A 14,817-nucleotide genomic window follows, 5' to 3' on the forward strand; every position below is an offset into this window, starting at 1 on the left:
GACACAGTCCTGGGCACAGGGGAACTTCCGTGTGTGTTTTCACAGTTTGTTGGCAAGTGCATAAAGTCTGCGATGGTTTTTTAAAGTGCATGGTTTGGATTCCTGTTGCGTTTGTTAATAAGTTGTTTTGACTGTGTTATTTATTACTATGTAAACACAGGAGAGTGAAGAGTAACAAAACTGGATACAACATTGTAAACATTATCAAAATCCTGTAATTACATGAAAGCAACAGGAAACAAGCTGATACAGACACTGCAAGAGCACACATTACCATTTCCTCCTCCTGATGATGACATTACATTTCCTTGGGATCATTTTCCTGCACAATCCAAGGGTATGAGCATGGCAGACATGCCTTATTTACTTTTGCTTATCTGGATACATCTTCAGAGCTTAGCGATATATTTTCTGGGTACTGCCCAGAAGAATGTCCCCTAAGGCAGCAATTCCCATCCATATTCCAAATGTCTGATCCTGTCAGCATTTCAGCAGGATTAATAACCTCCTCACTCCTCTCTTCCCTTTGATCCCAGACCTTTGATAGGAAGTGTCTTCCAGATCTCTACTACCAAAGCACTGCTGGATCAATGGTCTAGACATGAACCTCCTGTCTGGAAGAGAATCTGTTCCTTTCTGGGTTTTACTCTGCTGTAGGTTCCTTGAAAACCCCTAAGAACAGGGCTGAAACATAATAGAACTCCCTGAACTCTCCCTGGGTGACTTATGCTTGAGGAAGTATAGAAAAGTCTTAGTCCAGACAATAGGAATCCTAGGTGCAGTTAAACCCACAGAGATTTTCTTCTTGCCTATCCATCCTCACCAGGAGGTAGCTCCTCTATCACAGAACCAATCTGCAGAGTTTTATATCCTTGGCATGTTAGATTTTTTTAAAAAGTCTTGTTTTTCTAGAGAGATCTACACACACAGCCTGAGAGGCTCCTCAGGGGCAGCCCCTGGTACCCCACGTGCTTGCAGCATCCCCAAGTGTCACCTACCACAACTCTGGCAGCAGCCAGTGCAATGATGATGCCAAAACCCAGGCTCCACTCTAACTGCGGAGTTGACATTACCATTCAAGTAAAAGACAAGTAAGTAGCTTCCTTTTTAGGAGGTTCAGGGCTAACTAACTCATGCATAAGTGATTATAAAGCCATGCTTATTGTGATTCATGAGAAGAAATTAGATACAAGTCTAAACATATGCCAAACATACTAGTTCCTGCCTTTGTATAGATAATGAGTAAAACTATAGTTAGCTTTAGTCAGTTCCTCAGTCTAACTCTTGGAAGGTCCCTAAGCTATTTTCTATACACTAAATCAGACTTGTCTTAAGCAGGAATATGGGACTGAGGAATCTACTCCAGTTCTCTCTTATCACAGACAAATACATTTCACAATCCATCTTATAGCTGAATCAATCTTCATTCTACAAAACATTTTTAAGTTTTTGCTCCTTGTTCTTCTAGGAACATAACTTTATATATGTACATATTTATATGTATATGTCAGTGAAGTTTTTATTTTCCTGAATAAGTGAAGTTCTACTTTTTTTTTTTTTTTTTTTTTTTTTTTATAATGGGCTTGATGCCACAATAACTGATTGCTCTGGAATGCTGTGGGTTAGGTATAAGTGTTCAGAGAAAACATGAGGAAAAACCATATGTACTCATTAGTGAAAAAGATCATCATGACAGATTGCTTTCCATATGTGGAATTTCTGTACAGTAATTTAGCTATTTACATGACACATGAAAAATGTAACATTTTCTAATGACAAATTTCATTTTATGTAATATCTTATTAATCATACAGACATGGAAATTATTACTATGTTTAAATCTATTTCGTTAGGAATGACCTGCCATAAATTTAATGTGTTATATTTATTGCTTCAACATAAATGTATTAATTGATATCACTGCAACACATGGACATTGCAATAGTGTTTGGAAAAAATAGAAATTAAGCAGACCAGAATAATTTAGCCAAAAACTGATATCATAAAGCTCAGAGAATTCTCTATACTTGAGGAGTTTATCATTAGCAGGTTTTTGATGTACTCTATATGAGAAAAGGGAAGTATTAATAAGTCAAATAAGTCAATTAAATCTTGCAATGCAAACGCCAGAATTTACTTACACTTAATTAACTCTTGCAGAATAATGTTAATTACAGTAATTAAAGCAAAAGAATAGTGACATTGTAATATTAGTCAAATAATTCCTTTGGTTTTCTTCCTTGATATTTGAATACTTTTAGGCATTAAATATTTATTAAGAAAAGTGTAATTTAGGAGAATGAAATGAGAGGATAGAGCAGAAACATATGCAATCTGGTAAGCAGATGACTCTTTATCACAGCTTTTTTTAGTCTCATTTAAGAACTCAGTTGTCCAGCAAAAAATGTTAAATGGAAATCTTTTAAAATAGGCTTTTTCTTAGTATGTCAAAATGGAATCATAGTCCTATAATCTTTCTTCAGGCAGAACCTGAATCAGCTTGAAGACATACACAAGCTGCTCTAAAGCTCATATAAACAGGGGAAACGTTTCCACTTACTTTTGTGAACTTTTGGGAAAGGCAGTGCCCCAAAAAGTAGTAGGCTGCTATATCGTAGGTTTGGACAGAAAGTACATTACATTTTTGTAACTGTGTCTGAACTATTTTAAACTGCAGCAGAGACTATTGCACATGATATCGAGAGACCTTTTGGGGAAGGAATTATGCCTGACATTGACTCAAGATTTTTTCCAGATACTTTGGATGATAAAAGGCAAATAAACTGAGGTTTTGTTGCTTTGAGGAACTGCTGTGTAGAAATGCTTATCTTAAGGTAGTGATTTTCCTTCATAGAGACTGAAATATGCCACAGTGACTTGAAGAAATTAATCAATTTCCACATTGAAATGTGGAAATTACTGTTGGTGATAATTAATTATTAAGTATTTTGGAAAAAGGCCACAGAATATAGTGGGCATATTACAGTATTCTTTCCGTAATGATTAACCAGAAATGTAACTGGCCTAAATATTTGATTATCAACTCCTGCCTTTCAAAGAGTAAACCCACCTTTCTCTAAATGGACTAAGAAGTTTCATCCTTATTAAGATTATTTTCTCTGTATTCAGTGTACTCAGAGAAATACGGTACCAATGGATGATACCCTTTTATTTTCATTAAAGTTTTCAGATAAACACCTGAAGAGTATCAAGGATACTTTTACTTTTGCTTTATTTAACGCAGTGTGCCTCCAATATCAGAATTTGTTGTTCTCTGGATAAATGCATAGATTTGTAATAAATATGTTTGTGATATTACAGAATAAGATTTTTTATGCCATTATCTACTTCAGTTGGAGGCATTTTTGCATTAGATGTACAGAGATCTGTGACAACAGTGAAGAGATGTATTAATGATATGCAGATATTATTTGTAATGAACCTGTTAGCAGTTCCAAATTTTATCTGCAACACTCCAAAAGGACTTGACATATACTTCTACTTTTAGCCTCTTTTTTATGGAAAAACTCACTGCCAATAACAAGAATCCACAGTACAAAACAAATCCAAATGATTTGTCTGAGAATGGCTACACCACATTTGCTGCTGTTCTATCAAGGTACCTTAACTGGTATTTACTGGTTTAGAAACAGGGTTAGTTAACAACTATAGCAGCAGGAAACAAAAATTATATCATAGTTTACTTGCAGAAGTCTCACAACACTTCAACAAGTCTTGTAAATTTGAACATTCAGGCCTTGATTTTTTTATTTTTTTATTTTTTTAATTTCTCAGCTGCTATTACTTCAAGGCTGTGGAGAGCTTCTCTTTTTCATGCTTAGATATCTGACTTTGTCAAGCAGCAACATGTCCAAGTTGGTCTGTGGAGCTATTGGTATCTTACTGAGGTGCTACTGGTGTCTTACTAGGTACTAGCAAGAAATTATCAAATAAATATATTTAGAAGGGTTTTTGATCTTACTAGTTATCAAATAATCTTGACATTCCTTTTGCAGCTTAACTGCAGCCTAACTACAAATTGATTGGGGTTTTATTCAATGAAGGATCGATCCTACATTAATTTCTATGGTGGAGAAATAAATAGAGTTGTCAGATGGAATTTCCTTTGAAATCCCTAAGAATTGCACTTACTTGAGCAGGACAACACTGAAACCATTCTGAGAAATGGTTTCTCTTTTTTTTTGGCACAGAAATCAGAGAAAACAATAAAAAGTCAAATAAACAAACAAAAAACCCACAAAACCCTCACAAAAATTAAAATAATTCTCATGAAGGTTTACTTCTTCTCTACACACACCGAAGACAGAAAAAGAAATAAGGGTCAGAGAGATGGTGAGTTTCCACTCACTCACTTTCCCAAGTTTCCACTGCTGATACACTGCTTTAAGGAGGAAATGGATGCTTGGATGAGAGATTACCAAGCCAGTGTTTTTGGCTGGAAGGGTCACCATTACCAGTCACTTCAACTCAGATTTCCCGCAACATGGGGAGCCTGTGTGATATTAGCCTGGGAAAGTAGGCAGGCAGGAAGGGTAGGAGTGTTTCACACAAGTTGGCTGCTTTTCCATGTCTTTTATCTTGTCCATGATCGACTCTTAAGTGTCTGATATGTATGTGTGGTTTCTTAAACATCCTATTTTGTAGTTAGTATTAATTCAGTCTTAGTAATGTTTTGTTTGGCTGTGATTCACTTTGAACAAAGCCTTTCAGGAAACCCCTCCAAGGAGCTGTTGTGTTCTGAAGCTTTCTGCTAATAGACTCAGAATTCCAGAAAAAGTCCTTTTGTTTAATTATTGAAAAGCAATTATGAAAAGCCAGTATCTGACAGAGCTAGATTAGATGTGGGCTTCAGATGACAACATTAGTCAATGTGTCTGATGATGTTCAACAGTTAATTTTTTACTGAGAAGTGAATTCCTTGGGTAATCACAAAGCTATAAAATACAAAAATTCCTTTCTGTCTGTCTTCTCTTTTACTTGGTATCACTGAAGTCACAGGCAAAGCTGCCACTGACCTTACTTGACTTTACATATTACCACAAAGACCCATGCATTGTTTACTTTCTCATGTATTTCTGTGCATTTGGATTATCCAGGGCTCCGAGTTTCTATTCTGACTCTGAGTTATTTGGCTTTATCTATTCAGTCCAAACCCCAAAGAGTATTGGGATTTTCTGAAGGATCCAATTATTTTAAAGATGCTTGTTGTCCATAAGTAAACGTGTATATTAAATACACATAAATACACATAAATATGCATACTGACAAATATGTGTCAGGATATAATACAGGAAGTACAACGGGTGTCAATGATAAGATGCAGTATGGACAATATTTCTCACACAGACCAACAGACAGACAAAATGTAACTTCTATCCAAGTCTACGTGACTTGGATAAGTTGGATAAATTCATATAAGCTCATCAAGCTTATATGAACTAGAAGAAATACATGTGTTTAGATTTGCATCATAAACCTTCACAAAAGATCTATTTTAAAAGCTACAAGGTATGCATAATAAAAAGCCAGGTGTTGGCATACAAGCATTAGAAATGTCCCTTGAACACTAAGAAGGTCTTTTTCAGAGGAACAGCATCCTGCAGTTTATGCAGTTACCACAGTAACTTCTTAGTTTTGCTCAGAGAGTCGCAGCAGAGTATCACCAGGGAAAAAATAAAATTGACTTTTCCCTGTGTTGGGTTTTTTCCATGAAAAAGAGACTTTTCAGACCCTCTAGATTCAGTTGAATTATTTTTGGCAAACCAGCAGGATTTTTCGATTGCTTGCTGACCACGGACTAACAAGAAATTGTATTTTCTTATTGATATCAATTACTCTGTGTATTGATAACAACGAAGATTTTGTAATCTTATGAAAACACGAGGCACTGAACAAATCCAATGTGTTAACAGCAGCCAATCCTATCAGTTATCATCAAGTACACTTATGATCTAATTAATTCACCATCTTAAGCTGATGGATCTTAAGCTGGGTCTGCAGATCAGGAGAGGAGGAGAAGCTGGGTCTGCAGAACAGGAGGAGATGCTGAAGGAGCAGGGGCTGTTGAGTCTGGAGAAGAGGATGCTGAGGGGTGATCTTATCACCCTCTAAACTACCTAAAAGGAGGCTGTGGTGAGGCAGCTGTTGGCCTCCTCTCCCTGGTGACCAGCAATAGGACAAGAGGAAGTGGGTTCAAGTTGCAACAGGGAAGGTTCAGATTGGATATTAGGAAAAATTTCTTCACCAAAAGAGTGGTGAAGCCTTGGACCAGGCTGCACAGGGAGGTGGTGGAGTCACCATCCCTGAGGGTGTTAAAAAATGGGTAGGCACAGTGCTTCAGGAGACAGTTCAGTGGTCACGGTGGTATAGGAAAGTTGGACTTCATGATCTTGAAAGACTTTTCCAATCTTGATGGCTCTATGATTCTATGACCATTATGGAGAAGCACTAGTTATTCCTCCAGACTAAACTTAAGCAACTTTTCACTGTTGGCTTGACTTTTAAATTCCCCCCTATATCCCTCTCTCCTATTTCTGAGTATTTGGCTGCCTTGTTTTATTGAAGGAATAGGGCTAGTATTTGAGGGTAAAAGTAATAGCTGCCTGCCTGGAAAAATTCAGACAAGGACCAGATCTTCATCTGGTGTTAATGAATCTAGAGGTTTCAGTTTCACAGAAAAGAAGTTATATTAACCAGATGAGAATTTGGCTTGTGGAATTTTGTACATTAACTTTTCATCCATTTTTTGAAACTTTCCCAAATGTTTCTGTCGATCCACAAGATCTCCACAATGGCTTTTTCTAGCATAATTAATTTGTTAACTCCTTTGGCTCTGCTTAAGATCTGTAGTATGTTAGGGACATTACCCCTAGATCTAGTAGTATCATGAAATTAAGAATACTGAAAAGCATTTCCAGACACCTTTTTCTGTGGGACAGCATCCTCCACTCTAACCAACCAGTGCTTAATGTTCAAGCAGAAGAGAAGGCAGACAATGGATATGCAGCACTCCTGTTCCTCTTTTTTTTTTTTTTTTTTTAATATTCTGACTTCTTTGAAGGTTCCTTACCAAAGCCAGAACTGCTACAGACTTCCAATGTGTTTTGACTGCTGCAATTCCCCACAGACCTCTCATGCAGCCAAAGCACATGTAGAGCACAGTAGTGCTCCAGGCTGATCTGCTTGCCCTATGTTCCTAAGCCAAGGGTAGAAGAGATGTTGGAAACCCATAGAGCTGCTCTGCTCCTTCTATGGATCTCTCTGAAAGCAGGCAAAGCCCTCATTATCAATCTTATATGAATCACGCCTTTGAAGCAACATGAAGACAAAGGGCCACAGAAGATCCAGTTCACAGAGGCTACAGTGATGACAAATGGTAAATGTCAGCAAAGAATCATGACTCTGACCATCAAATCACTGGGTAGTTATAAAACAACCTCTTCTTAGTGACTTTATCTTTGACTTAAAAGCTCAAGATAAAAGCTTTCAAATTGGTGGCACAGGACTGGGTGGCAGTGATGAATTTAAGTAATTTATCACCATAAGATTATGTGCAGTTTAGCACAACACTTATTCAGATAATTAAAAAAATATATGGAGTCTTAAAATAATTGTAGAAATCAAAACTAATAAGTGAATCATCTTTCTACTCTTAGATTCTGAAAAGCAGATGTACTCGGACTTTACAAGGTCAATATTGATTTTCTGTATTAAATATTTTTTTATATCTTCATTAAATATCTTTAGAACTATATTTATATATTCCAGGAGGAACATGCTGTGTCTGCATAGCTGCTACGCAAAACAGGATTAGGTACTGTACTATATGTACTGACATTATAAATCCTATGAAGAATTTGCAACCCGTGCAAACCACACTGTCACTTAAAGGAAGGGAGCATATTCTAGTTTTCCACATGCCAAGTTGCAGATAGCTAATGTTAATCTCTCACAAAAAATGGTCAGAGAAGAAATACATGGGCAGTTATTTTTTGGTTGTTAAGTGCTGAAAAAAATTAGAAAAAAGCAAAACACAAATGACTGGGTATAAGGGTGGGGAAAGCCTTCCATCTTCCTACTGAAAAACTGACTAGCCACAGACAGAAACTCTCTGAGAGGAAGGAGGCATTCTCCTTTACATGGCAAAAGAAAATAAGCTTGTTGAATAAAAGAGACGGGCAAGATATTGCATTCATGCCTTCCACTGAAGGCTTGTGTCAAACACAACAAAGCCCTTTCCTAGGGACCATTTGTGTGAGTAAAACCAGACTTCCACGGCACACACTAAAAAACCTAGTGATCTACTGCTTTGCAACATCATCAACAGCAGCAAAGTTGGCCCAAGTAGCTCCTGTGCAAGGGTGACTATCTGGACCCCAGCTGGTTCCTGGGGAGGTCCCTCTGCCACCTGCTCTCTGTGAGGGGGGACTGTGTGCTCCTCCCCATCAGCAGTGGGTGTGCAAGCCTCACGGGCAGCACTTCCAAGCCTCTTGTGACATCTCAGATACCTCACATACCCACCCATAGTCTGAGTGGCCTAATACAATAAACAAAACAAATAGTGAAACAAAACAGTTCTGAGCAAAACAAATGTGTTCTCCTCAACAGCATTATTTTAACCATATTTTTTGAGATCTCTCACCTACAGTTCTTTGAATGTCTTGCATACACAAGTCAGAGACCCAGATCTTGTAGTAAAATTACATGCTCCCCACCTGCCCTGAGCTGTGAGTTACTTCCCTTTTCATTGTTGACTTCCACTTACATTCCCTTGGACACAGTCTTTGAGATACCAATACAGATTGTTCTCCCTGGATAGCATCTTGAGCACATTAGTAGCATTGCTGGTTACTGCATCAAAACCACCAGTGGGTATGCAAACCATCTATGTGATTATCTAATTTACTACTGCCTGGTTTTCCTAGGGCTAAGCCCTTGCATTGCATGAGAACAACTCCCAGTCTTCCTCTTAGACCAGCTGCTGGGTAGCTCCCCCCTCGTGTTTTACTACTGAGAATCAGTCAGGGCTGCTAGGACGTTGAAACAAACGTACAAAGCAACTGTTATATATAATATATATTCATATGTATGCACATATTCATATATCTTTTCCTAAGAATGCTTTCTGGTGTGTCTTTCAGTGGAAAACACAGCACTAAGACACTGACAGACTTGGTCAGAAGGGACAGTTCAAGCCCAAAGGCCCCAGTCACTTGCCAGCCACTGCTTATCCAGAAACCAAAGGCAGCTACAGCCCAAACACCCCCATGGTAGCTGAGCACCTGCAGTCAGAGAGGATGACTTCAGGCCTTGTTGCTCAGCCTACACACACCAATGACAGCAACTGCTTCCTCTCCAGATTTTACCAGTGTTTCTGTTGGACCACAGGGACCTTCAAACACATTGCAAAAATTTTTATAACAGGAATAATATTTTAGAGAGAAAACTGAAGCAAAAGGTGGACTGTGAAAACATGCCAAGGGCCTGTATTCCACCCCCAGTTCCTTCACCAAGGTTCTGCCCTCTTTGCTTCACCCAAGAAGCCCACAGAACCTCAAAGGAGGTGAGCATCCCCTCTCCCACAGGGGCTATCCAGAGTGGGGAACACGCACAATACAGTCTGTGCGGGGCTTTTTCTCCTCTGGTGGAAGAACACCTTGAGTCTAACCTTCACTTTGTCATGTGCACAGATGCTACACCAATGGCATTCCATCCCACCTGCCTAAAATTGCTGTGTCTTCCAGGAGGGGTCTGTGCAAGGGGTGAGGGGAGGGTCAAGGCAGTTTGCCCCTGTTAGGCTCAGTTCTGGTGACAGCAAATGTTACAATCTGTGTCTTACTCTGACCACTGAACATTGTTGCTTTTGGCCAAATGCTTAGAGCAGACAGAATCTTTAAACAAATCTCTCATTTCTTCCCAAAGATTTCACCAGACTGGTTTAAATGTTTTTTGTTCATTTTAAAGGGTGGGTAAATCACTCACTGCAGTCAACAATCCCTGCTAGCACAGGCTGGTACCGTTTGCATTCTCTATTGCCAACAGCAAACCCTGAGAGTCATGACTGAGAGCTCAAACACCACAAGATTGCCTAAAAAATTTTACAAGAACAGTAAAATTTTAAATAATATTTTACAGTAACAAAGGGAGAGTCTTTTCAGATGATGGAAATTTAGGTTCATTTTTTTCCCCACTCCTTTTCCACTGTCTTGCAGCTTGGAAACATTTTGTAGAAAAGAAAGCTCAGATTTACACACTTCTGAGTGCTGGTACATTACAGTTCATATCAAATTTCATGATAAGGGCCTGGGACCTAGTAATAGAATAAAAATTCCTCTTACATAGTTACTTTGAATCTGCAAACACAGTTAAGGAGATGAACTCAATGGACCGTTTCTTATTATTTTTAAATAATTTAAATATTATCATACATAATAGACTACATTTTAAGTAATGCAAGGCCTGACATGACTGCTACAGCATCTGGAAGTGGAAACGCAGTTGATTTGATCCTGCATCTCTTGCTATGTATATGTTTACAAGAGATCAATAGATATTCAAACCCTGCTGTATGCCCACTAAAATGCAGTAGCAAAGCATGAGACTGTTCTAGAAAAGGAGGTTGGTTTCCTCAGTTAGTAAGGGCAGGAACTGGAATTTTTGCATCTCTTAACCAAGGTAATAAATTTTTTGAACAATATTATACAGAGAAAAGTTTTATTTTTCTATATAATTCTATGACTGAAAACTGCAATTCATACTAGAAGCAGCACGTACACCTTTAGTGCCTAAATTTGATGATGTGTTTTTCTCTTCTCTCTATTTCACACCTTCTAAAACCCCAGATTTTCCATCACTACTTTAAATTTTCAATATCACTCCATTCTTTTCAGCTCTGTCCTGGAAAAGTCCCAGAAAATCTGGTTACCACATTCTTCATTTTGAACAATCTGGGTCAGGGTTGGTCTGAATCAAACAAGCTCTCATTAAGTGCCACCAGCTTCTCTTAAATTGCTGTTAGCAGCACTGAATCTTCATGCCCGTTCTACGGGAAGACTTGTTAGTTTTAAGAATTTCCTCTAAATCTCAAGTTTCCAGTTCTAAATGGTTCCATTGTGGCTCTCATTTGGAACTTTGTCACCCTCTAGTGTCACGACAATGGAAGCCAGAAGCAAAAAAAGGCAAGTTACACTGTAAAAAGAGTACCTAAAAGCTATCCCTGCAGACCTAGAATTACAGCTATGGAAATAACCAGGATACAGACAGTGGATACAGGGGGTGCAGTCATGCATTGCATGATCCATAAGAAAGAACCAAGAGTGAGCTGTTGGTGTGGATTAGGAGGCTACAATCATCTGTCCTTACCCATAGGGACCGAGCTGCAAGCTTTGTGCAGCTGTGTCACAACATGGCTCTGTTGTTGCCAAGCACCAGCAGTCGTGACAGTTCACAAAGTGTCTGTCAAATTTCTCCTTGCCTGGACTTATCCGTGGCATTTTTGAAAAGCAAGTGCCTTTGGGTTTGAAAGGCAGTGACATAGTCAGCAGACAAGTGTCCAACATGAGATCTGCTGGATGCCATGGATTATAACTTTTGTCCTTTTCCAAAAACATTCCCCTTACAGCACGGAATAATGCTGTTAAATCTCGTTTAGGTGAAAGCAAATAAAACACCTTTTCCTCACAGTTTTCCACAGTTATAAGGATGGTGTGACTCTGCACATTTCCTTCTCTCCAGGCCTAACTTTTGCCTCCGACATAATAAAAAATCACCTGAATTCCCAGTCTAGGGTACCAACACTATCTTCTATCAGCTCTTGAAACTCCATCTCTCACCCCCCACATGCTCTTTGTGGGATTTTATTCCACGCTGTTCTTCTTCATTATTCCTCCTGCCTCTTCTTATGTTGCAGTGGTATAATGGTCTATGCCGTGGTCTATGCCTTTGTTTGTATGTTTGTTTGTTTCAGAATTCATCCTCCAATTCCTCAGAGAGGACTTCCAGAAAGCACATATGGAGAAGAAGAGTTAAGCCTTGCTTGGTGAGCAGGTAAGAAGGAGACATGCACGGGTGGGCCTGGCAGCCAAGAATAGGGCAAGGGAGAGCAGTAGGTGGGGGGAATTAGGAAGGGACAGGGAAAAGGTTGTATGGAGTAGGAGGCTCCTCACTGGGGACCCTGTGGCTGTTACAGGACTGGAAGATGAAAGTTGGGAAGCTGGAAGGAAGGAATGAGAGATTATCTAGCGAAAAAGTTGGAGGTAAAAAGTCTTGATTTAAAGGAACAGAGGGTTTTGTTGTATTCAGACTTTGGCTGTGGGATCTGGAGGAATGGGAAACTCAGAAGTGTGGGTCAAGAAGCAAAGAGGTAAGCATGGGCATCACCCTCCAGGAGCTCATCTACTTAGGCTCTTCACTTATTTCAGAAGCAGAGGCAAGCACAAGGATGTCTTCAGCAAAACCTCCAGGTGTTACCAGAAATGCGACATCCCTGCTGCACTGCTGTGTTTGGAGCTGTTCCAGCATCTTGTCCATACAACCACTCTTCCCTCTCTGAAAACCTTTCTCAAAGTGCATGCCAGATTGCCCCAGAAAGAGGGACAAGCTGCCTTCATCACAGCTGCAGCCATTTCATTTTGAGAACCCACATGGCAATGAACGTATTTCAATGTGTATTTTGTAAAGCTCCATGAAACCAAAAATAATCTTTTAATTGAAAAGAGTAATAATGCTGCTTTCTGCAGAATGATTGTTCACATTTCAAAATTACCCAAACTGAACTTGCTTTGTAGCATCTGCCATAAACACAGCCATGTCTGAGAGGCACTAGCAGAGCTCTGTAGGCATCTCTCACACAGTGGTCACCTGCTCAGGATTTCGGCTGGCTTCCTGGTTGCTACCCCATCCTTTCTTTAAGCAAACTGAATTAATCAGTTAAAATTCCAGAAACGGTACAAGATGCATCAAAGGTCCAAATCCAGGGAGCTAATAATCTCAACAGTTTCAGTGCTGGTTTTTTTGCTGTTGTTGTTGCTTTTTATGTGTCTTTAAACAGCACAGAGATTTTGGATTCGTGACTTGAGTATTTGCCACATTTCATCAGAGAAATGATCTACTGCTCAGTGCTATGGTTTGTTTAGCACTTGGTGATCATCCAGGTGAAATAAAAAAAACTGAAAAAAATTACATTGTTTAAAATAAACCTCTGGGAAAATCTGAAAAGTACAGATTATCTCATACAGACTAATTTACCACGCGTAACTGATTCCCTGGCAAAAAGGTTGATTAAATAGAATATATGTTAAAATACAGCTTGCTATATTGAATGATTATGTGTAAGTACATTTTCGGGTCTTGATTTCTAGGAAAATAAGCACTATTTAGTTAATCCACATCTCATACTGCTGCATATTTTTACTCAGAGTCATGCCAAAGTTTTAAGTGATCAACAGAAACAGTGTCTGTAAACTGAATATATGAGAACATAAATTATAATGACAAAAGACCAGATTTTAAGAGACCAAACAAAGAATTCAAATAAAATTGATGTATTGAAGCTCAGTATTCCAGGGGCTGAGGACCTGATTCACAAAGTTTTGAAAGTTTTGATGGCTTCTTCATGGAAGGCAACTGATATTTTCCAGGATGAGACCCACAGAGAAAGAAGAGGCAATGATTTTAGTGTCATAGCTGAATCTCTTGCATTTAGGAATTTGACAAAGCCTTGGTACATGAATGGGTTAGGAATTCCCACATCATTATTTTAAATACTCTGTTGTTTACAGAGCACTAATTTTAAAACTGATACTTAAGCCACAAGGATCAGCAGCAAGATTTTTGTGGCTGTGAGCATTCAAGAAAAATATTACCCTGTGATACGTTTCAGGGACACCAAACCTGTGACAGATAAAATGAGTTTACTATGTGTGAATTACAGAAAGAGGTGGTGCTGATAGCATCAGCTATGAGTAATTTTGTCTGACACTTTCTATGATAATACCCCATATTCTGTTGCTATAACTTACCAGTAATTTAACTGTTAGCTATTTTACCACTGAAATTTCACACAGTTGAACTTTATTCAACCATATATGTCTGCTGCAAACCAAATCACCTTTCCTCCCTCCTCTCACTTGATTCCTCCTTCATTCCCTCATTCCCTATGTTCACAACCTTTTCTCTAGCCAGCTGCAGCACTTCACATATTGGAGAAGTGATTTGAAATTTGTAAGGGGACAATTCCTTTGCAATGGATGTGTTCTTTCCCATGTTCCAGGAAAAGCTTCCTGAGCTTGACCAGGGTCCAGGGCTTTGAAAAATCTCTTCATCAGTGCTCAGGAGGGAGTCACCAGCACTTTGCACCTGAAATTCCAAAGGGTGCAACGACAGTCTCAGCCATTAGTGGTGGAGCTTTTTATACCTGCATTTGCAGCCCCGGGGGAGTTTCGTTTTGGTTTTGGGTTGGTTTCTTTTTTGGGTTTTTTGGGGGGTTATTTGGGTTTTTTTGTTTGTTTTGTTTTGTTTTTTGTTTTGTTTTGTTTTTTGGGGTTTTTTTAGGTCAAGAATGAAGCTACCTGGCAGAAATGCAGGATAAAAATGGGTGTGAGGCTGAGACAGGAGAAAACTGCTGAGAAAACTTCATAGAAAAAGGAACTGGATTGGAATTTGTGGAATGAAAGAACTGGATGAAGAATTTATCCAGGGAGACAGCAGGATTTTGGGGTCAGAGGTGAAAGAGAGAAGAAAGAATGGGCATAAACAAGGGACTGAGGGGAGCTATCAGAACTGCAGCTGGAGATCATG

Source organism: Calypte anna, chromosome 2 (assembly GCF_003957555.1).
Source record: "Calypte anna isolate BGI_N300 chromosome 2, bCalAnn1_v1.p, whole genome shotgun sequence".
NCBI lineage: Eukaryota > Metazoa > Chordata > Aves > Apodiformes > Trochilidae > Calypte > Calypte anna.